Below are 15,853 nucleotides of genomic sequence, written 5' to 3'. Positions count from 1 at the left end.
TAGTTAACCCACCTCTCATTACATCTGACAGAATACAACCTAGTTAACCCACCTCTCATTACATCTGATATTATACAACCTAGTTAACCCACCTCTCATTACATCTGATATTATACAACCTAGTTAACCCACCTCTCATTACATCTGACAGAATACAACCTAGTTAACCCACCTCTCATTACATCTGACAGAATACAACCTAGTTAACCCACCTCTCATTACATCTGACAGAATACAACCTAGTTAACCCACCTCTCATTACATCTGACAGAATACAACCTAGTTAACCCACCTCTCATTACATCTGACAGAATATAACCTAGTTAACCCACCTCTCATTACATCTGACAGAATACAACCTAGTTAATCCACCTCTCATTACATCTGATATTATACAACCTAGTTAACCCACCTCTCATTACATCTGATATTATACAACCTAGTTAACCCACCTCTCATTACATCTGATATTATACAACCTAGTTAACCCACCTCTCATTACATCTGACAGAATACAACCTAGTTAACCCACCTCTCATTACATCTGACAGAATATAACCTAGTTAACCCACCTCTCATTACATCTGACAGTATATATCCTAGTTAACCCACCTCTCATTACATCTGACAGAATATAACCTAGTTAACCCACCTCTCATTACATCTGACAGTATATAACCTAGTTAACCCACCTCTCATTACATCTGACAGTATATAACCTAGTTAACCCACCTCTCATTACATCTGATATTATACAACCTAGTTAACCCACCTCTCATTACATCTGACAGAATACAACCTAGTTAACCCACCTCTCATTACATCTGATATTATACAACCTAGTTAACCCACCTCTCATTACATCTGACAGTATATAACCTAGTTAACCCACCTCTCATTACATCTGACAGAATACAACCTAGTTAACCCACCTCTCATTACATCTGACAGAATACAACCTAGTTAACCCACCTCTCATTACATCTGACAGTATATAACCTAGTTAACCCACCTCTCATTACATCTGACAGAATACAACCTAGTTAACCCACCTCTCATTACATCTGACAGTATACAACCTAGTTAACCCACCTCTCATTACATCTGATATTATACAACCTAGTTAACCCACCTCTCATTACATCTGACAGTATATATATAAACTATAGGCTAAAGCTCTAACAATACATTTCCCAGCCGTGCCTGAATCGACGAGCACCTTATGCTGGGGATGCGGGGAAAACTCAGGGAACATGACAGACACAAACATATGTGCAACAGAGGGCTCTGGGTGAGAATGGTGCCGGCTGCCTGCTGCCTTGATTCCCATAGGAACCAACCCGGCACCGACCAGCAGTGTGACCTCTGCGGCCACAGATGGTGCACGAGCTGGAACCCCCTCCGGTGTCCCTGCGCACCGCCCCTCCCAGCTCCATGGGTATAGGAGAGGGGATGCGGGAGGATGGAACCCCCTCCGGTGTCCCTGCGCACCGCCCCTCCCAGCTCCATGGGTATCAGAGAGGGGGTGCTGGGGGATGGAACCACCAGTCCCCGATCTGAACGTCCGTGATTAGCCAGCAGGTTGTCCAGCCGGATGGACAGGCCCACCAGCTGGTTAAACGTGAGGGTGGTGTCTCTGCAGGCCAGCTCCCGACGGACGTCCTCACGCAGACTGCAGCGGCAATGGTTGATCAGGGCCCTGTTGTTCCATCCCGCGCCGGGAGTCAGGGTCCTAAACTCCAGGGCGATCTCCTGGGCGCTCCTCGTCTCCTGCCTCAGATGGTAGAGGCGCCCACCTGCCGCTCTACCCTCGGGCGGGTGGTCGAAGACTGCCCGGAAAAAGCGGGTGAACTCCTCAATTTGGTCCAACGCCGCATCTCCCTCTCTCCACACGGCGTTGGCTCACTCCAGGGCTTTCCCGGTGAGGCACGAGAAGAGGGCGGACACCCTCTCACGGCCCGATGGAGCCGGGTGGACGGTGGCCAGATAGAGGTCTAATTCCAATAAGAACCTCTGGCAGTTCGCAGCCCTCCTTCGTACTCCTGGGGCAAGGGGTTACAGATCCCACTGGGTTTAGGCGGGAAGGGGCGCTCAGGGGAGACCAGAACATAACTTGCACATAACATACAATCAAACAATCACCGACAAGGACATGAGGGGAAACAGAGGGTTAAATACACAACATGTAATTGATGGGATTGGAACTAGGTGTGAAGGAAGACAAGACAAAACCAAAGGAAAATGAAAAATGGATCAGCGATGGCTAGAAGGTCGGTGACGTCGACCGCCGAACACCACCCGAACCAGGAGAGGGACCGACTTCGGCGGAAGTTGTGACACTGCTACTCTCGTTGAATAGAATACAAGTTGAGATGGCTGGTCGCTTGACTAAGTTACTCATCTAAAAATATGTTCTATTATTCTAACTCTCAACAGGAAGTTGAGACCCCGACTGAGTTCCTACATACCTGGTTTATATAATACCCATGTAATACCCATGTATCAGACTTCTGGATCTTCAACTACATGTTCACTGTGTGTGTGTGTGTGTGTGTGTGTGTGTGTGTGTGTGTGTGTGTGTGTGTGTGTGTGTGTGTGTGTGTGTGTGTGTGTGTGTGTGTGTGTGTGTGTGTGTGTGTGTGTGTGTTTGTATGTGTGTGTGTGTGTTTGTATGTGTGTGCGTGTGTGTGTACATGTGTGTGTGCGTGTGTGTGTGTGCATGTGTGTCTGTGTACATATGTATATGTGTGTGTGCATGTGTGTCTGTGTACATATGTATGTGTGTGTCTGTGTACAAGTGTATATTTGTGTATGTGTATATGTGTGTGTGTGTTTTTGTGTGCGTGCGTGCGTATATGTGCATGTGTATATGCGTGTGTGTGTGTGTGTGTGTGTGTGTGTGTGTGTGTGTGTGTGTGTGTGTGGACTCAGACGTAGCACAAATGGAGCTCTGGCCTCAACATTCAGTAGGAAATGACAGGTAGTGTTTTGTATAATACCTGACTACTGAACCTCTTTACTGCCAGAAAACAGGCCTAGTAACACACACACACACACACACACACACACACACACACACACACAACACAACACACACACACACACACACACACACACACACACACACACACACACACACACACACACAAATACAAAGACTTGGCCTTGGATTCTAGTGCCACTGGACCTTAGCAGGACCAAGACAATGTGGTAATTCATAGTGAATGTCTGGTGGTGTGATCTGTAGCCTGGAAGAGAGGAAGACTGTTCCTGTGTGTTCTCCTTCTTCCCCTGGAGTCTTTACGGATCTGGCAATTAGTATTACAAGGCTGTTTGTGTGTGTGTGTGTGTGTGTGTGTGTGTGTGTGTGTGTGTGTGTGTGTGTGTGTGTGTGTGTGTGTGTGTGTGTGTGTGTGTGTGTGTGTGTGTGTGTGGGGCTGTGTGTGTGTGTGGGGCTGTGTGTGTGTGGGGCTGTGTGTGTGTGGGCTGTGTGTGTCTGTGTGTGGGGGCTGTTTGTGTGTGTGGCTGTGTCTGTGTGTGGGGCTGTGTGTGTGTGGGGCTGTGTGTGTGTGTGTGTGTGTGTGTGTGTGTGTGTGTGTGTGTGTGTGTGTGTGTGTGTGTGTGTGTGTGTGTGTGTGTGTGTGTGTGTGTGTGTGTGTGTGAGAGAGAGTTTCTCTGTTCTCGTCTGTTCTTCTGTTTGGGGTACGATGATTGTTCCACTTTAGTTATGCAGATGCATTTTATATTCTACAATGATGTAACACAGGGCAACACATGAGAACAAACAGTTACTGTGTGTGTGTGTGTGTGTGTGTGTGTGTGTGTGTGTGTGTGTGTGTGTGTGTGTGTGTGTGTGTGTGTGTGTGTGTGTGTGTGTGTGTAGCAATGTGTTAACCTCTCTGGGCTAGGCGGGACGAATTCGTCCCACCTACGTAACAGCCACTTGCAGCCTGTGGCGCGATTTTCAAAACATTAAAAATCCTATTACTTCAATTTCTCAAACATATGACTATTTTACAGCTATTTAAAGACAAGACTCTCGTTAATCTAACCACACTGTCCGATTTCAAAAAGGCTTTACAACGAAAGCAAAACATTAGATTATGTCAGCAGAGTACCAAGCCAGAAATAATCAGACACCCATTTTTCAAGCCAGCATATAATGTCACCAAAACCCAGAAGACAGCTAAATGCAGCACTCACCTTTGATGATCTTCATCAGATGACAACCCTAGGACATTATGTTATACAATACATGCATGTTTTGTTCAATCAAGTTCATATTTATATCAAAAACCAGCTTTTTACATTAGCATGTGACGTTCAGAACTAGCATACCCCTCGCAAACTTCCGGGGAATTCGCTAACATTTTACAAAATTACTCACGATAAACGTTCACAAAAAGCATAACAATTATTTTAAGAATTATAGATACAGACCTCCTCTATGCACTCGATATGTCCGATTTTAAAATAGCTTTTTGGTGAAAGCACATTTTGCAATATTCTAAGTACATAGCCCAGGCATCACGGGCTCGCTATTTAGACACCCGGCAAGTTTAGCACTCACCATAATCATATTTACTATTATAAAAGTTTCATTACCTTTTGTTGTCTTCGTCAGAATGCACACCCAGGACTGCTACTTCAATAACAAATGTTGGTTTGGTCCAAAATAATCCATCGTTATATCCGAATAGCGGCGTTTTGTTCGTGCGTTCCAGACACTATCCGAAATGGTAAAGAAGTGTCGCGCGCATGGCGCAATTCGTGACAATAAAATTCTAAATATTCCATTACCGTTTTTCGAAGCATGTCAACCGCTGTTTAAAATCAATTTTTACGCCATTTTTCTTGTAAAAAAGCGATAATATTCCGACAGGGAATCTCCTTTTCGGCAAAGAGAGGAAAAAATCACAAAGGCGGGGGCGGTCGGGTCATGCGCATAAGCCCAGAGTCCCTTGATCGGCCACTTGAGAAAGGCGATAATGTGTTTCAGCCTGGGGCTGGAATGACGACATTCTGTTTTTTCCCGGGCTCTGAGCGCCTATGGACGACGTGGGAAGTGTCACGTTAGAGCAGAGATCCTTAGTAAAAGATAGAGATAGAAAAGAAGTTCAAGAAATGGTCAGACAGTCCACTTCCTGTAAAGGAATCTCTCAGGTTTTGACCTGCCATTTGAGTTCTGTTATACTCACAGACACCATTCAAACAGTTTTAGAAACTTTAGGGTGTTTTCTATCCATATGTAATAAGTATATGCATATTCTAGTTACTGGGTAGGAGTGGTAACCAGATTAAATCGGGTATGTTTTTTATCCAGCCGTGTCAATACTGCCCCCTAGCCCTAACAGGTTTTAAAATGATAGCAACATAAACAAACCATGGGCGGCGTGCTTACAACTCAACGGGGTCATCAGTGGCTTTGTTCTTGTGAGTATGTCTCGCTCTCTCCCTTTCCACCTCTCCCTCTCTCGGAATGTCTCTCTCTCCCTCTGTCTCGCTCTCTCCCTTTCCACCTCTCCCTCTCTCGGAATGTCTCTCTCTCCCTCTGTCTCGCTCTCTCCCTTTCCACCTCTCCCTCTCTCGGAATGTCTCTCTCTCCCTCTGTCTCGCTCTCTCCCTTTCCACCTCTCCCTCTCTCGGAATGTCTCTATCTCCCTCTGTCTCGCTCTCTCCCTTTCCACCTCTCCCTCTCTCGGAATGTCTCTCTCTCCCTCTGTCTCGCTCTCTCCCTTTCCACCTCTCCCTCTCTCGGAATGTCTCTCTCTCCCTCTGTCTCGCTCTCTCCCTTTCCACCTCTCCCTCTCTCGTGTGATGTCTCTCCCTCTCTCTCACTCTCTCTCTCCCTTTTTACCTCTCCCTCTCTCGTGAGATGTCTCTCCCTCTCTCTCACTCTCCCTTTCCCCCTCTCCCTCTCTTGTGTGATGTCTCTCCCTCTCTTTTACTCTCCCTTTCCCCCTCACTCTTTCGTGTGATGTCTCTCCCTCTCTCTCACTCTCCCATTCCCCCTCACTCTTTCGTGTGATGTCTCTTCCTCTGTTTCACTCTCTCCCTTTCCATCTCTCACTCTCTCGTGTGATGTCTCTCCCTCTCTCTCACTCTCCCTTTCCACCTCTCCCTCTCTCGTGTGATGTCTCTCCCTCTCTCTCTCTCTCTCCCTTTCCCCCCTCTCCCTCTCTCGTGTGATGTCTCTCCCTCTCTCTCTCTCTCTCCCTTTCCCCCTCTCCCTCTCTCGTGTGATGTCTCTCCCTCTCTCCCTTTCCCCCTCTCCCTCTCTCGTGTGATGTCTCTCCCTCTCTCTTACTCTACCTTTCCCCCTCTCCCTCTCTCATGTGGTCTTCCTCTCTCTCAATCTCTCCCTTTCCCCTCTCCCTTTCCACCCTCCCTCTCTCTTGCGATGTCTCTCTCTCTCTCCCTCACCTACTCCCTCTCTCTCTCTCTCTCTCTCTCTCTCTCCCTACATCACGTGTTTCTATGTTAATGTAGAGCATAGTTGTCAGTGTAAATAGGTCTTGCAGTATTTACACTGACAACTTTGCAGTTAATGGATTATTTTCAAATGCCCCCCAAGATTCCCTATACACAGCAGGTAGCCCTATGGTTCATGGTCAGAAGTAGTGCACTATGTATGGAATAGGTGGCCATTTGTGACAAAGCCAAAGTCTCTTCTTGTCTTCCAGCTGTAATAAGTGAATGAACAGGATCACAGAACACATGTTCATTTGAATTAAGACGTGTTTTGATCTGCCGTTGGGAATCTGATAGCTTAGAATAAAACACACAGTCATTGTATTCCTCTCATTTGATCTTCTGTAAACAGTTTCCCATCAAACTGTCCCCTTGTCTGTCTACCAAATGGTACCCTGTTCCCTATGTAGTGTACTGCTTCTGACCAGGGCCCATAGGGAGGGACTGGAGTATTTACCTGAAGAGCTCTCTGGATGGAATGTATACATGTTATGTACCTGTCAATCAAATGGATAAGGGTGTGGGGGTGCGGGTGGGGGTGGGGGTGGGGGTGGGGGGGGGGGCTCTGTGATGTTGAGGAAAGGGGATTCTCAGTTTTCTGTCTGGAATCCCAGTTGGGTTGAGTACGAGCATGTGTCCGTGTGTCCGTGTGTCCGTGTGTCCGTGTGTCCGTGTGTCTATGTGTCCGTGTGTCCATGAGCTCATGCTTCAGTGTGTTTGTTAAAAGTGGGTCCTTGGGGTCTTGGATGTCTCTGTGGATACAGATGAACACTGTAAGACTCAGACCTGTGTGTGTGTGTGTGTGTGTGTGTGTGTGTGTGTGTGTGTGTGTGTGTGTGTGTGTGTGTGTGTGTGTGTGTGAGGTCTCTGTTGTCTGTCTCCCCAGGCAGAAGACCCCTGTCTAGCCTGCCATTTCTCAGCCTGACAGCCAAGAGCCAGACATCGGAACGAAGGAGGGAGGAAGGGAGGGGGGAGGAGGAGGAGGAGGAGGATGAGAGAAGGTAAGAAGGGAGGAGGGGAGGGGTAGAGAGGGGAAGGGTGGATAGGAAGGACGGATACGAGGTAGGTTGGAGAGAAGGGGGGAAGAGTAGAGAGAAGGAGAGGTGAAAGAGAGGGAGGGAGGGAAGGAGGGAGGAAGGGAGAGAGGGGATGGGAGATGGAGGGATGGGGGTCCATCAAACTCTCACATTGCCTTCTATCATCGTCTCTCTCTCTTTCTTGCTCTCGCTCTCTATCTCTGTTCACTCTCTCTTTCCTGTGTATCTCCCTCTCTCTGTTATCTCTCTTGTTCCCCTCTCTATGTTCTCTCTCTCCCTTTCCCCTCTGTATGTCTCTCTCTCTCTCTCTCTCTCGATCTCCCTGTTCACTCTCTCCTTTCCCTGTGTCTCTCTCTTTCTGTGTTCTCTGTGTGTTCTCTCTCTCTCTCTCTCTCTCTCTCTCTCTCTCTCTCTCGCGCTCTCTCTCTCTCTCTCTCTCTCTCTCTCTCTCTCGCGCTCTCTTTCCTTCACTCTGACCTTGGGGCCCAGGTGTGATCTCTCTCAGCAAGGGGTGACACATAAAATCTTCCCTTTGTGTTTCACTTAACATTTCCCCACCTGGAGCTATGGGGGGAACCAACGTGGGGGAGAGGGGAACCAAAGACAAGGCCCCAGAGAAGGTCATGTCTCAAGGGGAGGGGGAATATCTTGGATGTTACACTGGCCTACATCAGCCCTCTCTGCCCTAACAGTCACCTTCTGTCTCTTTTGACAGATTGGCTGGAAATAAATGCCAGGTTTCAGGGCTGCCATCCCTACATCCCAAATCACACACTATTCCCTATTTAGTGCACTACTTTTCACCAGGGTCCATAGGGTGCACTATATAGTGAATAGGGTGTCATTTGGGACACTGACCTTGCCTTTTATATTCTTCATTTATATTCTTCTATTTTTTTATGTGGCCTCTCCTCCTGTGGCCTGCAGATGACAGGCTGACACTGGTATTCTGATGGAACACTGTGGCCTATTTCCTCCTGTGGCCTTCAGATGACAGGCTGACACTGGTATTCTGATGGAACGCTGTGGCCTATTTCCTCCTGTGGCCTGCAGATGACAGGCTGACACTGGTATTCTGATGGAACACTGTGGCCTATTTCCTCCTGTGGTCTGCAGATGAAAGGCTGACACAGGTATTCTGATGGAACACTGTGGCCTATTTCCTCCTGTGGCCTGCAGATGACAGGCTGACACTGGTATTCTGATGGAACACTGTGGCCTCTCCTCCTGTGGCCTGCAGATGACAGGCTGACACAGGTATTCTGATGGAACGCTGTGGCCTCTCCTCCTGTGGCCTGCAGATGACAGGCTGACACAGGAATTCTGATGGAACACTGTGGCCTTTTTCCTCCTGTGGCCTGCAGATGACAGGCTGACACAGGTATGCTGATGGAATACTGTGGCCTATTTCCTCCTGTGGCCTGCAGATGACAGGCTGACACAGGTATGCTGATGGAACACTGTGGCCTATTTCCTCCTGTGGCCTGCAGATGACAGGCTGACTGGTATTTTGCAGTTGACTCCATTTCTGAAGGTGTTAGATACAGTATAGAAATGGTGTTTAACTAGACCTTGGATGGGGATTTTCCTTTTGGTTTCATATATTCATTTACTTCTCTGTTGTTGTAGTTCAGATTTTAACCTGTTCCGATTTTAATGGTTCCATCTTGGGACATTATTGGAATTTACCTACTTAGAGTTATGTGCTTTGGATGTGGAAATTGATGGAACTCACATCCAAATGTACCAGACAAACAGATAACAACATGTTATATAGGACTGATGACAACCTACCACCAACAGGTAACATGTTATATAGGACTGATGACGACCTACCACCAACAGGTAACAACATGTTATATAGGACTGATGATGACCTACCACCAACAGGTAACATGTTATATAGGACTGATGACGACCTACCACCAACAGGTAACAACATGTTATATAGGACTGATGACGACCTACCACCAACAGGTAACAACAAGTTATATAGGACTGATGATGACCTACCAGACCAACAGGTAACATGTTATATAGGACTGATGACGACCTACCACCAACAGGTAACATGTTATATAGGACTGATGATGACCTACCACCAACAGGTAACATGTTATATAGGACTGATGGTGACCTACCCCCAACAGGTAACATCATGTTATATAGGACTGATGATGACCTACCACCAACAGGTAACATGTTATATAGGACTGATGACGACCTACCACCAACAGGTAACATGTTATATATGACTGATGATGACATACCAGACCAACAGGTAACATGTTATATAGGACTGATGATGACCTACCACCAACAGGTAACAACATGTTATATAGGACTGATGACGACCTACCAGACCAACAGGTAACAACATGTTATATAGGACTGATGACGACCTACCACCATCAGGTAACAACAAGTTATATAGGACTGATGACGACCTACCAGACCAACAGGTAACAACAAGTTATATAGGACTGATGACGACCTACCAGACCAACAGGTAACATGTTATATAGGACAGATGATGACCTACCACCAACAGGTAACATGTTATATAGGACTGATGGTGACCTACCCCCAACAGGTAACAACATGTTATATAGGACTGATGATGACCTACCACCAACAGGTAACATGTTATATAGGACTGATGACGACCTACCACCAACAGGTAACATGTTATATAGGACTGATGATGACCTACCACCAACAGGTAACAACATGTTATATAGGACTGATGATGACCTACCACCAACAGGTAACAACATGTTATATAGGACTGATGACGACCTACCACCAACAGGTAACAACATGTTATATAGGACTGATGACGACCTACCACCAAAAGGAAACATGTTATATAGGACTGATGATGACCTACCACCAACAGGTAACATGTTATATAGGACTGATGATGACCTACCACCATCAGGTAACAACATGTTATATAGGACTGATGACGACCTACCACCAACAGGTAACAACATGTTATATAGGACTGATGGTGACCTACCACCAACAGGTAACAACATGTTATATAGGACTGATGACGACCTACCACCAACAGGTAACATGTTATATAGGACTGATGATGACCTACCACCAACAGGTAACATGTTATATAGGACTGATTATGACCTACCACTCAACAGGTAACAACATGTTATATAGGACTGATGACGACCTACCACCAACAGGTAACAACATGTTATATAGGACTGATGGTGATCTACCACCAACAGGTAACAACATGTTATGTAGGACTGATGACGACCTACCACCAACAGGTAACATGTTATATAGGACTGATGATGACCTACCACCAACAGGTAACATGTTATATAGCACTGATGATGACCTACCACCAACAGGTAACAACAACATGTTATATAGGACTGATGACGACCTACCACCAACAGGTAACATGTTATATAGGACTGATGACGACCTACCAGACCAACAGGTAACATGTTATATAGGACTGATGATGACCTACCACCAACAGGTAACAACATGTTATATAGGACTGATGATGACCTACCACCAACAGGTAACATGTTATATAGGACTGATGACGACATACCACCAACAGGTAACAACATGTTATATAGGACTGATGACGACCTACCACCAAAAGGTAACATGTTATATAGCACTGATGATGACCTACCACCAACAGGTAACATGTTATATAGGACTGATGATGACCTACCACCAACAGGTAACATGTTATATAGGACTGATGACGACCTACCACCAACAGGTAACAACATGTTATATGGGACTGATGACGACCTACCACCATCAGGTAACAACAAGTTATATAGGACTGATGACGACCTACCAGACCAACAGGTAACATGTTATATAGGACTGATGACAACCTACCACCAAAAGGTAACATGTTATATAGGACGGATGATGACCTACCACCAACAGGTAACATGTTATATAGGACTGATGGTGACCTACCCCAACAGGTAACAACATGTTATATAGGACTGATGATGACCTACCACCAACAGGTAACATGTTATATAGGACTGATGATGACCTACCACCAACAGGTAACAACATGTTATATAGGACTGATGACGACCTACCAGACCAACAGGTAACAACATGTTATATAGGACTGATGACGACCTACCACCATCAGGTAACAACAAGTTATATAGGACTGATGACGACCTACCAGACCAACAGGTAACATGTTATATAGGACTGATGACGACCTACCACCAACAGGTAACATGTTATATAGGACAGATGATGACCTACCACCAACAGGTAACATGTTATATAGGACTGATGGTGACCTACCCCCAACAGGTAACAACATGTTATATAGGACTGATGACGACCTACCAGACCAACAGGTAACAACATGTTATATAGGACTGATGACGACCTACCACCATCAGGTAACAACAAGTTATATAGGACTGATGACGACCTACCAGACCAACAGGTAACATGTTATATAGGACTGATGACGACCTACCACCAACAGGTAACATGTTATATAGGACAGATGATGACCTACCACCAACAGGTAACATGTTATATAGGACTGATGATGACCTACCACCAACAGGTAACATGTTATATAGGACTGATGACGACCTACCACCAACAGGTAACATGTTATATAGGACTGATGATGACATACCAGACCAACAGGTAACATGTTATATAGGACTGATGATGACCTACCACCAACAGGTAACAACATGTTATATAGGACTGATGATGACCTACCACCAACAGGTAACAACATGTTATATAGGACTGATGACGACCTACCACCAACAGGTAACAACATGTTATATAGGACTGATGATGACCTACCACCAACAGGTAACAACATGTTATATAGGACTGATGACCATCTACCACCAAAAGGAAACATGTTATATAGGACTGATGATGACCTACCACCAACAGGTAACATGTTATATAGGACTGATGATGACCTACCACCATCAGGTAACAACATGTTATATAGGACTGATGACGACCTACCACCAACAGGTAACAACATGTTATATAGGACTGATGATGACCTACCACCAACAGGTAACAACATGTTATATAGGACTGATGACGACCTACCACCAAAAGGAAACATGTTATATAGGACTGATGATGACCTACCACCAACAGGTAACATGTTATATAAGACTGATGATGACCTACCACCATCAGGTAACAACATGTTATATAGGACTGATGACGACCTACCACCAACAGGTAACAACATGTTATATAGGACTGATGACGACCTACCACCAAAAGGTAACATGTTATATAGGACTGATGATGACCTACCACCAACAGGTAACATGTTATATAGGACTGATGATGACCTACCACCAACAGGTAACATGTTATATAGGACTGATGACGACCTACCACCAACAGGTAACAACATGTTATATGGGACTGATGACGACCTACCACCATCAGATAACAACAAGTTATATAGGACTGATGACGACCTACCAGACCAACAGGTAACATGTTATATAGGACTGATGACAACCTACCACCAAAAGGTAACATGTTATATAGGACGGATGATGACCTACCACCAACAGGTAACATGTTATATAGGACTGATGGTGACCTACCCCCAACAGGTAACAACATGTTATATAGGACTGATGATGACCTACCACCAACAGGTAACATGTTATATAGGACTGATGATGACCTACCACCAACAGGTAACAACATGTTATATAGGACTGATGACGACCTACCACCAAAAGGAAACATGTTATATAGGACTGATGATGACCTACCACCAACAGGTAACATGTTATATAGGACTGATGATGACCTACCACCATCAGGTAACAACATGTTATATAGGACTGATGACGACCTACCACCAACAGGTAACAACATGTTATATAGGACTGATGACGACCTACCACCAAAAGGTAACATGTTATATAGGACTGATGATGACCTACCACCAACAGGTAACATGTTATATAGGACTGATGATGACCTACCACCAACAGGTAACATGTTATATAGGACTGATGACGACCTACCACCAACAGGTAACAACATGTTATATGGGACTGATGACGACCTACCACCATCAGGTAACAACAAGTTATATAGGACTGATGACGACCTACCAGACCAACAGGTAACATGTTATATAGGACTGATGACAACCTACCACCAAAAGGTAACATGTTATATAGGACGGATGATGACCTACCACCAACAGGTAACATGTTATATAGGACTGATGGTGACCTACCCCCAACAGGTAACAACATGTTATATAGGACTGATGATGACCTACCACCAACAGGTAACATGTTATATAGGACTGATGATGACCTACCACCAACAGGTAACAACATGTTATATAGGACTGATGACGACCTACCAGACCAACAGGTAACAACATGTTATATAGGACTGATGACGACCTACCACCATCAGGTAACAACAAGTTATATAGGACTGATGACGACCTACCAGACCAACAGGTAACATGTTATATAGGACTGATGACGACCTACCACCAACAGGTAACATGTTATATAGGACAGATGATGACCTACCACCAACAGGTAACATGTTATATAGGACTGATGGTGACCTACCCCCAACAGGTAACAACATGTTATATAGGACTGATGACGACCTACCAGACCAACAGGTAACAACATGTTATATAGGACTGATGACGACCTACCACCATCAGGTAACAACAAGTTATATAGGACTGATGACGACCTACCAGACCAACAGGTAACATGTTATATAGGACTGATGACGACCTACCACCAACAGGTAACATGTTATATAGGACAGATGATGACCTACCACCAACAGGTAACATGTTATATAGGACTGATGATGACCTACCACCAACAGGTAACATGTTATATAGGACTGATGACGACCTACCACCAACAGGTAACATGTTATATAGGACTGATGATGACATACCAGACCAACAGGTAACATGTTATATAGGACTGATGATGACCTACCACCAACAGGTAACAACATGTTATATAGGACTGATGATGACCTACCACCAACAGGTAACAACATGTTATATAGGACTGATGACGACCTACCACCAACAGGTAACAACATGTTATATAGGACTGATGATGACCTACCACCAACAGGTAACAACATGTTATATAGGACTGATGACCACCTACCACCAAAAGGAAACATGTTATATAGGACTGATGATGACCTACCACCAACAGGTAACATGTTATATAGGACTGATGATGACCTACCACCATCAGGTAACAACATGTTATATAGGACTGATGACGACCTACCACCAACAGGTAACAACATGTTATATAGGACTGATGACGACCTACCACCAAAAGGAAACATGTTATATAGGACTGATGATGACCTACCACCAACAGGTAACATGTTATATAGGACTGATGATGACCTACCACCATCAGGTAACAACATGTTATATAGGACTGATGACGACCTACCACCAACAGGTAACAACATGTTATATAGGACTGATGGTGACCTACCACCAACAGGTAACAACATGTTATGTAGGACTGATGACGACCTACCACCAACAGGTAACATGTTATATAGGACTGATGATGACCTACCACCAACAGGTAACATGTTATATAGCACTGATGATGACCTACCACCAACAGGTAACAACAACATGTTATATAGGACTGATGACGACCTACCACCAACAGGTAACATGTTATATAGGACTGATGACGACCTACCAGACCAACAGGTAACATGTTATATAGGACTGATGATGACCTACCACCAACAGGTAACAACATGTTATATAGGACTGATGATGACCTACCACCAACAGGTAACATGTTATATAGGACTGATGGCGACATACCACCAACAGGTAACAACATGTTATATAGGACTGATGACGACCTACCACCAAAAGGTAACATGTTATATAGGACTGATGATGACCTACCACCAACAGGTAACATGTTATATAGGACTGATGATGACCTACCACCAACAGGTAACATGTTATATAGGACTGATGACGACCTACCACCAACAGGTAACAACATGTTATATGGGACTGATGACGACCTACCACCATCAGGTAACAACAAGTTATATAGGACTGATGACGACCTACCAGACCAACAGGTAACATGTTATATAGGACTGATGACAACCTACCACCAAAAGGTAACATGTTATATAGGACGGATGATGACCTACCACCAACAGGTAACATGTTATATAGGACTGATGGTGACCTACCACCAACAGGTAACATGTTATATAGGACTGATGTTGACATA

This window comes from Salmo salar, chromosome ssa08 (genome assembly GCF_905237065.1).
Source record: "Salmo salar chromosome ssa08, Ssal_v3.1, whole genome shotgun sequence".
NCBI classification, from domain to species: domain Eukaryota; kingdom Metazoa; phylum Chordata; class Actinopteri; order Salmoniformes; family Salmonidae; genus Salmo; species Salmo salar.
Note: the sequence above shows the minus strand (reverse complement) of the source record.